Here is a 13,720-nt window from a genome sequence, read left to right on the forward strand (position 1 = left end):
CCAGTCTATAAAACTTCCATGCAATGAAAGTTGGCGTGTGACGATAAAGCTAGTATAGGTTTCAGATCTCAAGGCCCTTCTTTGTTTCTTGATGAAACAATAGCCTTATAGATTCACTGTCAAGAGGAATGACAAAAGTCTAAATAAAAAAACCAAATAGATTTGATACTGTAAACTCTGTTGTGGTTGTGGAGTGCATTGATGCCTTCTCAGATAATGAGCTCGCGCCATGGGCCGTGAACTACAGCAAAGTCTCCTCTCTGGGACTAATACATGCGACAGACTGACGAAGACGTGATTAATAACTGTATAGAAGAAGATGTTGCACAAACAGAAATGTGGTCCTAAAAATGATAATTTAGTCATAGCTAGAGGGTTGTCCTCTTCAAATGCGGGCCGCACGGTTTGCTGTTGAAGATAGCGGCGTGTGGAGATGGAGCGCCACTATTGATGTTTGTGAAGGGGACATCAATACTGCTCTGTAATAAAGCTCTGTTGACTGCAGGGAGCCTGAGTCGTGTTTCCTCGCCCCCGGTCCACACACCCTTCTATCGTCCCTGCTCTCAGATGTAATTACCTTGCTTGGCTATCCATTTAGGAAGTATTTGTCAAGTAAAATCATCTCTGACTGTGATGAGCGAGCAGGGCTATGTGTACGTCCATCTCCGGGGTGTTATGGGTCATTCCTTTCATGCAAAACATTTAATGTCCCCATAGTTAGTGTTCATGGATAACACTCAATCTTAGAAATCATAACCCTAATTTCATTTCATTGGTTTGATTGGATGTTTTTTATTTGATTTCTGCCACTAGGCTAATTCAGGCCTACAAGAAATATCCCAGGTGTTTCTTCCTCAAATTTGGCAAACTGGCATCTCCAGTAGTATCTCTGAACATATAAACCATTAAACAATTGAATAATCAATTAAAAAGGAACTTATCATACCAGTATGATTTTATGCTGTAGCCACATTGGACCAGCGGTTTGGAAAATGGATGGATGGATGATTTAACTGCGGGCGCCATCTTCTGGTCACAGTGCATTACAGGTGCATTGTGGGATTGGTCTCGGACACCACTACAAATGGCTGTTCACTCTAACAGTTGTTGGTGGGTACTCTGTGGAAGTCTAAAACTATTGGATCAGCCCAGAGTCACTCTAGATCTGCCATAACCAATCGCCAAGATTTGAACATGACGTATGACGACTCAAACTAGCGCATGACATCTACGTCATCGTTCTCAGCCACTCCCTCGCTGATTGGACTGGTAAAAATTGACCTGAGAAAACCAAAGAATACACCACAATCCCAGAAGTACTATTGAGTGGAAGTGGGTATGAGGGCGGAGCCAGGCTAGGGGAGCAGGTGCTTTCGTCCAAATATGACTTCACACGGACACTTGACCTTATTATTATACTTGTTATATTGACACTCGAATTAGCGTTCCCACAGCGTTTTGACGCAGCTCGAGTGTCAATATAACAAGTATAAGAATAAGGTCAAGTGTCCGTGTGAAGTCAGTGCCCATATTTGGACGAAATCACCTGCGCCCCTAGCCTAACCACTTCCACTCAATTTTCATTTTCCTTCAGTAGTACTTCTGGGATTGTGACCTTATTCACAATGTGACCTTATTCTTGACCTTATTATTATATTGACACTCGACTTAGCGTTCCCACAGCTTTTTGACGCAGCTCGAGTTCCCTTGAAAACCATACTCCTGGCATGCCCGTGATCGACTATCAGAAACTAGCACTGTTATGATTCAGGGGTGCTTTATAGTTTCCTGGTCAATGACGTCACCCACCTATGACGCACTCACGCGGGGGGCGTTCCCACAGCGTTTGACGCAACGCCGCGTTCCCTATCAGGGTTACACGCGTAACCGAGACGTTTACCTGTTCGCCGTTATGAAGTTTAATGAGCCTACAACAACATCAGTACTGAAGTCCTGCCTTTTTCAAATCAAGAAAAAGTTGTATTTGTTTCTGGATTTTAGCATACAAAAATACGTGCTGTCATCCCATACACTCTATGACATCATCCTCTAGGAAATTACATAGTTTCAAAGGGAAAACAACATTAGATGATTTATAAAGTATTAACTACTAAGTATTAATAATTTGATCCAATTAAAATGTCCCTTATTTTCTAACAGCCCAATTGCAAAATAGCATATACATGTTGTGAATGTTCCACTTGTTAATAGGAAAGGCCCCCATACAAGCATCAGAGTCAGGCCGAGGTCCCCAGGCTCATCCCGAAAATGACCTGATCCCACCTCACTCCCTTAATACCTGTACAAGCGCAACAAACGAGCAGGAAAGTGCTGTCCTGACAGTTTGTGGCTGTTGAGCCAGGAGAGGAGAGCTGGGCAGGGCAGGTGTTTCCCGCGTCCCCCGGGAGAAAGCAACTACACCTGCCGGCTGCAGGCCATGTGATGGATCGACGGAAGAGGAACTGACTCAGCGCTCTAGCTCTGCACAGGACCTGATTGAAACACTCTGTCATCACACAAACAATAACAGACATTCATCTTTTAGCGCCGGCAGGGGAGGCTGCAGCCCCGTGCCTGTGCAGGACTGATGAGGGCAGTAAAGGGAAGGAGACGGGTTGCTTTAGGAAATGGTTCTGTGGACCCGCACCGTGTCAAACAGCCTCTTCAGCAAAGCTTCTTTATAAAGCACAAACACCTGCCTAATATCTACACAGAGCACAGCCGTTTAACACCATCCCACTGACACTTACAGAGTCATCAGACAAACTTCATTAGTCATCATCTGCATCACATTCAGATAGATCATCTCTCCAAACACAGGTATCTGTACGCTGTAAATCTGTGATGACGGTTTATTACATGAAAACACAATATTCTTCCATAAGACTAGCTGTCAAATCACACAGAGCAGTCGGCAAGTCCAAATGCTCATCATCTAGTTCAAAACCATGTTTGAAGTATTGCAGTATTCAAATATTTGTTTGACTGTCAAATCAATTAATTATCTATTAACTAACATTAAAGTAACATTAGTCAATGATCAAAGGCTGTCAAATGATTAATCGCGATTAATCGCATCCAAAATAAAAGTTTGTGTTTACATAATATATGTGGGTGCACTGTGTATAATTATTTTTTATATATAAAGACACATACATGCTTGTATATATGTAAGAAATATTTTCATGTATATACTTTATATAGATTTATATATAATTTATATTATATATAAATATCAATGCTTTATATATGTAAACACAAACTTTTATTTTGGATGCGATTAATCGCGATTAATCGTTTGACAGCCCTAACATATATATATATATATATATATATATATATATATATATACCATGTGTGTGTTTGTGTGTGTAATATATATATATATATATATATATATATATTCATGATTTCTAATCACAACATTTTTTCTTTCGTCAAATCAACTTAAATAATTTATGTGGTTCAGATAACATAATATTTTGAGTTTCTGAAGATTAAATTAATCCATTTCAATGAACTTAAAATTTTAAGGCAACCAGGTTACTTAATTTTTGAAGTTAAACCAACTATATATATATATATATATATATATATATATACTATATATATACACACATAAATAAACAGTTTTTATTTTATGAAAAGCCCTTAAATAGTCTATACTAATACATTATATACGGTATAGCCTATATAATTTTGAAAAAACTGGTATTCTTCTCAAACCAGTGACAAAAGCATTTTCCCATTGAGAGTCATTTTCTGTGACAACATGTCCTGCTATTGGGGCATGTTGTCACAAAAGGTCAACATGTTTTCAATGAAGCCTTTTTTTTAGTTTCCAAAAATGGTGAAAATGTTAAATAGCAGATATAGTGACTTTCAATTAAATTACTCACTGGAGTATAATTCACAACTAGCCCCGCGTCTTCAGTAATCATATTCATTCTATGTGGGTCTATAAGAGACCGCATTTCACATGAGGTTTAAATATGATAATTGAATGTAATAATATGAAAATGATTAAGCTGTAATTATAATCCTTTAATTAGACAACCCTGAAAGGTGATAGCAATCAAAATGGCGTGTGTTTTGTGGAAGTGAAGTCGGTGATCAGTAGAGGGCAGCCTGATCACACCGGCTCCGCTAAACACAAAACACGAGCTGCATCTCCACACTTGCACAAGTTTACCATCGCACATGAAATTAAGAATCAATTTTTCATTCACGAAAGTCTTATTGTAGCCTACCTTGCAATAGTAGACGTGAGGAAACACACATCGGCTTGAACAGAGTCGTAGAGTCCGAGCGTCTGACAGTAATAGATGGACTCCAATAAAACCTTTGAGGCTTATTGAAACTGGGAAGCTAATCTTATCTAAAAGTAACACGCTTTGAAGGCGTTATGAAAAGCTGCTTTGTGTGTGCATCGCCGCCGCCCCACACACTCATAAATCTTCAGGTGAAATAATTGTTTACAGTTGGAATTAATGTAACACGCATTCCTCAGCAGCTAATAAATTAGAGACGCTCTCATTAGCATCTGAATTGATTTCCCCCCTAATTCTCATCCAGCACACAACACATGTGGCTGGGTCGCGCTCAACTTTCTGGATTCCCAAGCAACTACAGAGAAGTGCAGGTTTAAAAGAAAAGAAAAGAAAAGAAACATGGACTGTAAAGCCGAAGCTTGTCATTTGTATGCAAAAAAGAGGGTCCCTGGATATTTATTCTGTTGTTCTTTGTTGTGAACATTATAATTTATAGCTTCAGTTAGTGTATGGTTTGCCGTAATAAATGCTCTACAATTCAGGAGTTCTGGTGCAGCGAATAGTCTGAAAAGTTTCATCATTTACTCACTTGCATGTCTTTCCAAACAACAAATGCATAAAATCACAGAATCTGTCAACAGTGCCATTGGGCACATGCATAGGCCTATAACTGAAGCTGATCCACACCAGCTTTGTCACCGATTGCAACAGTTTGAATAAGTGAAAGTTCATCAAGTTGTATGAAAAGAGAAGCTTAATGTTTTATAGATTTTATGAACAGATTTAGAATGACATGAACCTGAATAAATAACCGTGGAAATGTCTTTTAATGGTCACATTGGTGTTTATTAAATGCACACTCTCTAAGAAGAGTACTGTACGTAAAATGTACTGTGTTAATCTGAAGGAATTTTTCTAATTGATTTTTCATTGTATTTTCTCTTGGAAATGTCCATGAATCTTGTCAGATATGGTGCAGACAGAATTGAATTAAAGAATTAAAGGAGGTTGTGCACCCTCTAATATTTATGTTTTTTTTTTTTATCATTCTTAAACTATGCTTTTTCTGAATATGTGGTTATGGCCTTGGTTGTTGTGTTGATTTTAACCATGGTGAACCTGTTTGAGGGATTAGATTAGTTCTCGAAGAAGCAGTAAAGAGAGGTTTACCTATCATGTGTGTGTGTGTGTGTGTGTGTGAGTAAGACTGGTTGGCAGTGCTCTCTTATCTTGTCCTGTGCTGCTTATCTGTTCAGTGTACAGCAGCAGGTCTGCTCAGATCCCAGAGCCCAAACCTCCAACCAGGAACAAGAGAGACATTCAAACACTCACACACAATCACTCAGCTGTCTAAATTAGGGCGTAGACTTGAATTGAGCTGTTTAGTCCAAATTTTCCGAAGAGACACTATTGCTTTATTTGATGAACATATTGAATTTAGGCTTTTATTCACATAAAAAATATTGATCAGTGAACATATACGAACCTGCTTGTCGCACGAGAACCTGATTGGTTCTTGCTGAAGGTCAAACGTGATGCGTAACACGAGAATGATTCTCATTGGTTCTTACTGAATCTCAAACGTGATGCGTAACACGAGAATGAACCTCATTGGTTCTTGCAGAAACTCAAACGTGATGCGTAACACGAGAATGAACCTCATTGGTTCTTGCAGAAACTCAAACGTGATGCGTAACACGAGAATGAACCTCATTGGTTCTTGCTGAAGCTCAAACGTGATGCGTAACACGAGAATGATCCTCATTGGTTCTTGCAGAAACTCAAACGTGATGCGTAACACGAGAATGAACCTCATTGGTTCTTGCAGAAACTCAAACGTGATGCGTAACACGAGAATGATCCTCATTGGTTCTTGCTGAAGCTCAAACGTGATGCGTAACACGAGAATGATCCTCATTGGTTCTTGCAGAAACTCAAACGTGATGCGTAACACGAGAATGAACCTCATTGGTTCTTGCAGAAACTCAAACGTGATGCGTAACACGAGAATGATCCTCATTGGTTCTTGCTGAAGCTCAAACGTGATGCGTAACACGAGAATGATCCTCATTGGTTCTCGCACATCAAACAAACATGCTTGAGCCTCTGTTTAACTGATGTGTGAGTTGATGAATGTTCATACCATATTAAGTAATCGTGTCTATTCAGAAGTCTATTCAATTCATTTGGATTAGTTTTACAATCTCTTTATGAACTTTTTGAAGCGTCAAAGTGTCACTTGCACATCTGTCAATAGAAGGACAGAAATCAAAAAGATTGTGACCTGAAGATGAATGAAAGTCTTACGGGTTTGGATTGACATGAGTGTGATTAATCAATGACAGAATTTTCCTTGAATTCAGGCACACACACACACACACACAAATCGCTGTAAAATCCTCTAATTCTACACTAAACACCAGCAAACAGCTCCACATTAACCTCTGACCCTGTATCACTGCAGTCTAATAGTCTCTCTCTCTCTCTGTGTGTGTGTGTGGGTGGGTGTGTTTCCGTGGCCGAGGCCGTGATGACAGATTTACAGGATGTTGTGGACGGTATTGGTCAGCACTTCGCTGTATTGAGGATGCATGTGACACATATGACTCCCGTGGTGTCGCGGAGTGATGACATCCTCTTCTTAATGAGCATTGTTAGCGTAGCATGAGCAGAGCCGCGGCGAATCATAAATCAGCCGCTGAGACACACAGGAAGGATTCCCTAATGAACAGCCTCTCTCCTCTTTCATGCCAGATCTTTGAACGCACACAGTCCTGAACACACACTCCAGTCCTGGTGCCCGCTGGTCTGGGAATGACATGCGCTTGAACACAACACCGAACACACACACACACACACAGGGCTCTGAAGATCTGAAGCTGCTGGTCTGAGGGGTGATTTGTTGAGTGTCGTGCTCTGTATGTGTGTGTGTGTGTCTGTGAGATAGACATGCTTTATATCAGTTTTCCTTTAGGTCCTGGATATTTATTGGACTTCAAGTGTCAACAAACACAGTATCAAAATAGATCATCATGCAAAATGAAACACTAAACATTATACACCAGAATGTATTAAAGGTGCTGTATGTAAGTTTTTCACTCCACTAAAGCATAAAACTACCAACCCGATCTCACGGGAATTCGTACGAATTTTACGAGGTGGCTAATTCGTAACAATTCATACGACCTCACTCGTACAAATTAGTACGATTTTGCTAACTCGTACATATTTTACGAATTGGCCAATTCGTATGAATTCGTACGAATGACCTACCCGTGACCCCGCCCCTAAACCTAACCATCACGTGGGTTTAGACAAATCGTATGAATTCGTACCAGTGAGGTCGTACGAATTAGCCACTTGTTAATCACTCGTACGAATTGGTCGTGAGATAGGGTAGAAAATACCATAAAAACATGTTGAGTTCACATACTCGTTTCTCTGAAAAACACTCTACAGCCAGTTATTTTACTCTGAAATGTGTGTTCTGTGTTGAAACGTGTGTTTTTGTTTTGGTCTGTGTGACTCCGCCCACTGTCAGTTCAGCCAATAGTATTCCGACACCCAGATGCCAGTTGGCACTGCCAGGAAACACAGCGTATTGCAGCCAGCAAACAAACTGGGTCAGAGATTGCAGATTCCACACAACCTAAAAAGCCTCGGTCTCCATCTAAAAATCTCTAGTCTAGTCGAGTCGAGTCTGAGGAGGAGGGGGGAGAAACAACGATCTCCGATATGTTGAATTGGACTGCAGTACCTATTTCAACCACTAGCTGTCAATCTTACAGACTGCACCTTTAATAAAGTGTTGAATCTGCAACCTAGTCAGAACATACGTTTTGCAAACATTTTGCAATATTTCTGAATACAACTTAAATCAGTACTGTGTGTCTGTAGACTCTCTCTCTCTCTCTCTCTCTCTCCTGAATGGAGTGCCTGGCATTTGTCCTCAGCTGTAATGTAATTGTGTTTTACTGCACAGTGCAGTGTAATTGCTGACTAGTCTGTTAACCTTTTAAATCAGCACACAGCTGTGCCACTGGAGAGAAGACTGATAACAACAGAGAGAGTGAGAGAGCGAGGGCAAAGCACATAGAGTTGCATTTTTGTCTGAGTTGCACATTAAGTCTTTAATTCCCTTTAGTTTTTCCATTTAGTACTCTTAAAAATGAACATTTTGTCATCATTTACGCAATCTGACTTTCTTCTGATGCAAAAAGAGAAGTTTTCTTTTCCATTCAATGAAAGCACAGTGACCAGGGGCTGTTTCTAAAGTTCGAAAAGGACAAAACACACCAAACAAACATCATAAAAATTCTTTCAAGAAAACGATGTGATCAGATTAATTACATTTAATACACATTCAGCATTCCTGTGACTCATTCTAGAAAGATCTGTGAATGTTGTGAGCTTAATAAAACTTAAAGTTATACTTTTCGGGGGATTGGCTGACATATAAACATATAAACGGACATATATCAACACGTTCTCATCCTAGGGCGTCATATAGTCACACTTTTGAAATTCTGTCTAAATCCAACGCACATGGCACCCTTTAGCGCCAATATAACAAGCTTCGGTTATGGGTAGGTTTAGTTCTAGGGTAGGGTTAGGGTTAGACCACTAGGAGGCGCCATCTGGCCCATATATATCTGCGTCTCATATTGGCGCTAAAGGGTGCCATGTGTGTTGGATTAAGACGAAATTTCAAAAGTGTCACTGTATGACGCCCTAGGATGAGAACCGGCTGACTATATATATCAAATCGATTAATCACGATTAATCGCATATAGTATTTAAATAATCAACCCGATCACACTAAATTCATCTCTATAGCACGCATTGTGTTTATTGTGCAATTTATACATGAAAATTCGTTTTTACGTGCATAGGATATGCATGGGTTGGTTAGGGTAGGTTTAGTGGTGTGTGGTGCGTGTGTATTACCCGCAAATGAACTGCATATCAAATGCACACGAAAACTGCGCATCATATGCACGTAAAAACTCACTTTCGCGTATAAATTGCACGACACAATGCGTGCTATAGAGACGCATTTATGTGAACAGGCTGATATAATACATGTGTTTAGAGTTATATTATACAGTATATATGCACACACACACACACACACACACACACACACATATATAAACTAGGGCAGTCAAACGATTAATCGTGATTAATCGCATCCAAAGTAAAAGTTTGCGTTTACATAATATATGTGGGTGCACTGTGTATAATTATTTTGTATATATATATATATAAATACACACACATGCTTGTATATTTAAGAAAAAAATATTATTTTTATAAAAAATATTTATATTTATATATAGTATAAATTATATATAAATCTATTTCTTAAATATATACAAGCATGTGTGTGTATTTATATATATATATATATATATATATATATATATATAATAATTATACACAGTGCACACACATAAACACAAACTTTTATTTTGGATGCGATTAATCGCGATTAATCAATCTGAGTTAGGACAATATTTGGGGGGGGGGGGGGGTTTAGGAAATTCACAATTCTTTTTTTCACAATTGTGAAAAACATCCCCCATGTTGTCATTGTCATGTGAGCTGCAACATCAAATGTGTAAAAAGTGCACTGTCTAATAACGTCAAAGTAAAAGTTCCACTTTAAAGGACATTTTAAATCAGTCAGATTTAGAGGTAGACCAACACTTATTTTGATGTGTCGACTAACGCATCCGCAAAATATTTGATTATATTTTATTCATATTACATTTAAAGCTCATTCATTTTAAATGAACTTAATTGCTATTTTTAAATACACAAATGGCATTGTTTTATATGTTGTTTTATTGACTAAACATTTAGTCTATTATATTTGTCTTCTATATTTTTGATTAGTTCAGTACGGAAGCGTATTGCATTGACATGGAGAAAAAAAAATCGAATCATATGATATGTGTGTTTTGTGTATTTGTAGCACATGTGTTGTCAAACTGATTTCCTGGTGTTTTGTGTTTTCTTCAGCTGTGGCGCATTGAGCTTTCTAGGCCACCGTACTTTTCCAATTAAGCGTCTATTTATGCACTTTAACTCACAGATGTCCACAATAAAGGCTAGATATCTCGTCCACGCTGCTGGCCAATGGAGGTCGACATCCTCACCTGGCGGCCATCTTCCCACAGGCAGCTCGCTCCCTCGTAACATTGTTGCTGCGTCCCAATTCGCATACTATCCGTCCTAAATAGTATTCGAAAATAGAATTAGTACGTCCCAAATTGTAGTATGTTGAAATGAGTGTTTCAAAGATACCCGGATGGTCTACTTTTTCCGGTCAGAATCCGAAGTGTAGATCGATGCACACTCATTCTTTTTTTCACAATTGTACACTGGAAAATATGTAGTTTTGAAACAACAACAACAACAACAACAACAACAATCACCAATAATAGATAGTTCCATCAACAATTGAGTGGGAAACTGTTAGCATTGGTTGGGGATCCATAAGCTCATCGGCAGCTTTCTCCTGGGAGTCGTTTGGATTGATGATCGCTCCGGATGATCCGGACGGCTGGGGAATATGAGGACGCTTCACAGAACCAGATGCTTACATCACGATCATTCCCCCTCAACATCGTGATCATTCCCCCTCAACAAATTAAAGAGTAGTTTCGTGACGAAGTAATAGTCCAGTCCATGAACAAATCAATCTCTCCAAATGTTTCTTTTTAATAATTCAGATTCACAAAGCGTCTGTGATGGCTTTAATGGGATTCAAGGTGAGGTGAAAACAGCTCGTCAAATGACATATGCAATTTAATGATACTCAAATTAATTAGTTTTATGGAATTTTCTCGTTGAAGTCGGTTCTGTGTCCCATAACGCACATTTCTGAGCTGGTATGATAAAGGAGATCAATCCTCAGAAGAGAAATATGGCACACTCTTTGTCAGCACTTTTATATTAATCTATTACTATTAGGATTGCCAGAGTTAACACCAAATTTGTTATTATATTATTATATATATTTAATACATAAATCTATCAGGAAACATTGGAGAAATCCCACCTACTAAACAATCAGCAAATTCATTCGTCAAGCATTTGCCAAAAGTAGTCATTTGCAGTCATTGTATGTTTACATTTATGTTCAGATATAATGTTTTTCTTTGACAAAATAAATGCATTTAAACTTAATGAACTATAGTTTGAATTTATATTAGAGGCCAATTTGATCAAATTCTAAATTTGTTGCCTTTACGGCCTTATTTTGACCATTATTTTCTCCACCTTGTTCAGGCAGCGTAATACTGGCACTGGTTTAATTCTCTCCTGTGTGTCTGTGTGTGTGTGTGTTATTAAATGTGTGATGCAGCTTTATAAAGTCCTTTGCCGACACTAATCACACATGTGTGTGTTTTATTGTGCTTCTCTCTCAATACTCTGCAGGCTCTCGGCACCCCGAACAACTAAATCACATTCGTTTTAATGATAACACCCACCAGTGACGATTAGGCTCCCGTGGATTGCTGTGCCGAGCCATTCTCTGTCAGTGTGTGTGTGAGAGAAGAAGGCCAGCGAATGAGTGTGTGTGTAATTCAGTAATCAGAGTTGCAGCTGCTGCTGTCTCTCTGCTTAACCTTGACAAGTCAGTGTGATCCAGCCGCAATTTGCTTATCTTACTCCACACCGGCTCCATAGAGCTCTCCGCGGGGCCCAGGGGCCGTGCCATTAACATCACTTACACACACACACACACACCGTACCTTACAGATTCTGCAACACTCTATTACAGCCGCCACGTCATTCAGATTCATTTATCATTTGAATGACTGCCACTGTGAATTTGTTTTTCAACAGGTTAAACAACAAATTAAAAATTAATTAAGTTATTAATTCTTAATACTTTTTCCTCAGTTTCCTTGTAATAAAACCGATAGTGCCATTTTAATTCTAATTGAATGAGTCACATTTGAGGTCATTGTAAAATAGAGTATATACTGTATACTGATAAACTGTGTCTGCGCATAATGTGAATTTTTCTACGCTATCTCACGACCAATTCGTACGAGTGATTCAAAAGTGGCTAATTCGTACTAATTCATACGACCTCACGATTTGTTTAAACCCACGTGATGGTTATGTTTAGGGGATAACGATAAAGGGTGCCATGTATAGCACCGTTTTGTCATATAGCGTTCTATGTGACGCTAAAAGATGAGAACGGGCTGGCGTGTATGTCTACGCTACGCTATCTCACGACCGATTCGTACGAATTCGTACGAGTGATTCAAAAGTGGCTAATTCGTACTAATTCATACGACCTCATTTGTACGAATTCATACGATTTGTCTAAACCCACGTGACGGGGCGGGGTCAGGGCTAGGTCATTCGTACGAATTCATACGAATTGGCTAATTCGTAAAATATGTACGATTTAGCAAAATCGTACTAATTCGTACGAGTGAGGTCGTACGAATTAGCCACCTCGTAAAATTCGTACGAATTCCCGTGAGATCGGGTTGGAATTTTTCATTTATGCACTAGATACTTTGGGAATCATAAACATCATAAACTATTGTATATTGTCTGAGTAGGTAGGCTACTAAATTTGATGAAGAATGAACTTCGTGACCTTTAAAAAGCATATTACTGTAAAGTATGTGTGTATTATGTGTCGAGTGGTAAGCCAACAGAATTCAGTTCGATAACTAAGAACGATCACTATAAAGATAACCATAAAGATATAGATATTTTAAAAATCGTTTTCAATATTAAAGCATAGCAGAGTTCACACCACAGCTATAACGATATAACGGCATCGTTTTTTGATCATACGTCAACATCCGCCTTTTTAGGGTACCCTTAAACGTCGGTTGGATGACGTAATCGGATCCTAACTCTACCCCAGACCTAAACCTACCCCTAAACCTAACCGACGTTAAAGGTAAAGCGTCAGTTGTATGACGGCCCGGGATCGTCATGTAACTGACGTTTAAGGGTACCCTAACAAGGCGGATGTTGACGTATGGTCAAAAGACGTCCCAAGACGTCAGTTATATGACTTCTTGGGATGAGATTGTGTTAGGAAAAACAATACTGTTGGAATCACTTTCTTTATCCAGCTGATGAACGGTTAAAACATTGACAGCCAAAATCAAATGAGCACGAGCGTTTAAAGCGGCAGACAAGCCAAATAAACACGATTAGAATAAACAGAACGATATCGTCTTCTGGTGAGGACATGATCTACACTAATCTGCTAATATGGTTATTATTATAGTTATCTTTATAGTTATCGCTCTTGGTGTGAACAGACCTTGAATTGTCTTGAGTCCAACAACAGAAATACGTAGCAGAATCTCAGGAGAAAAATCTTTCCACATAATATTAACAATCATCAACAAAAAAACTGACCAAAACTAATACACAGGAACTAATTAGATGCTGGT

At 38.9% G+C, this 13,720-nt stretch overlaps 1 long non-coding RNA gene across 4 annotated transcripts in view; it reads right to left on the reverse strand.

Moving 5' to 3' along the window:
* The window catches only part of LOC148978247 (uncharacterized), a 58,981-nt gene that overhangs the window by 6,073 nt on the left and 39,188 nt on the right, over positions 1 to 13,720 (reverse strand). For 2 of the 4 annotated variants that reach the window (XR_016169222.1, XR_016169221.1), the window contains exon 3: positions 10,367 to 10,508. The exons of 1 other annotated variant lie outside the window; for it this stretch is intronic. This is a non-coding gene — a long non-coding RNA (uncharacterized LOC148978247). Of the gene's footprint in view, positions 1 to 8,364; positions 8,541 to 10,366; positions 10,509 to 13,720 lie in introns of those variants that run through there. One more of the 4 variants, XR_016169223.1, reaches the window with a different exon arrangement.

Source organism: Pimephales promelas, chromosome 7, assembly GCF_988280905.1.
Source record: "Pimephales promelas chromosome 7, fPimPro1.hap1.1, whole genome shotgun sequence".
Taxonomy (NCBI): domain Eukaryota; kingdom Metazoa; phylum Chordata; class Actinopteri; order Cypriniformes; family Leuciscidae; genus Pimephales; species Pimephales promelas.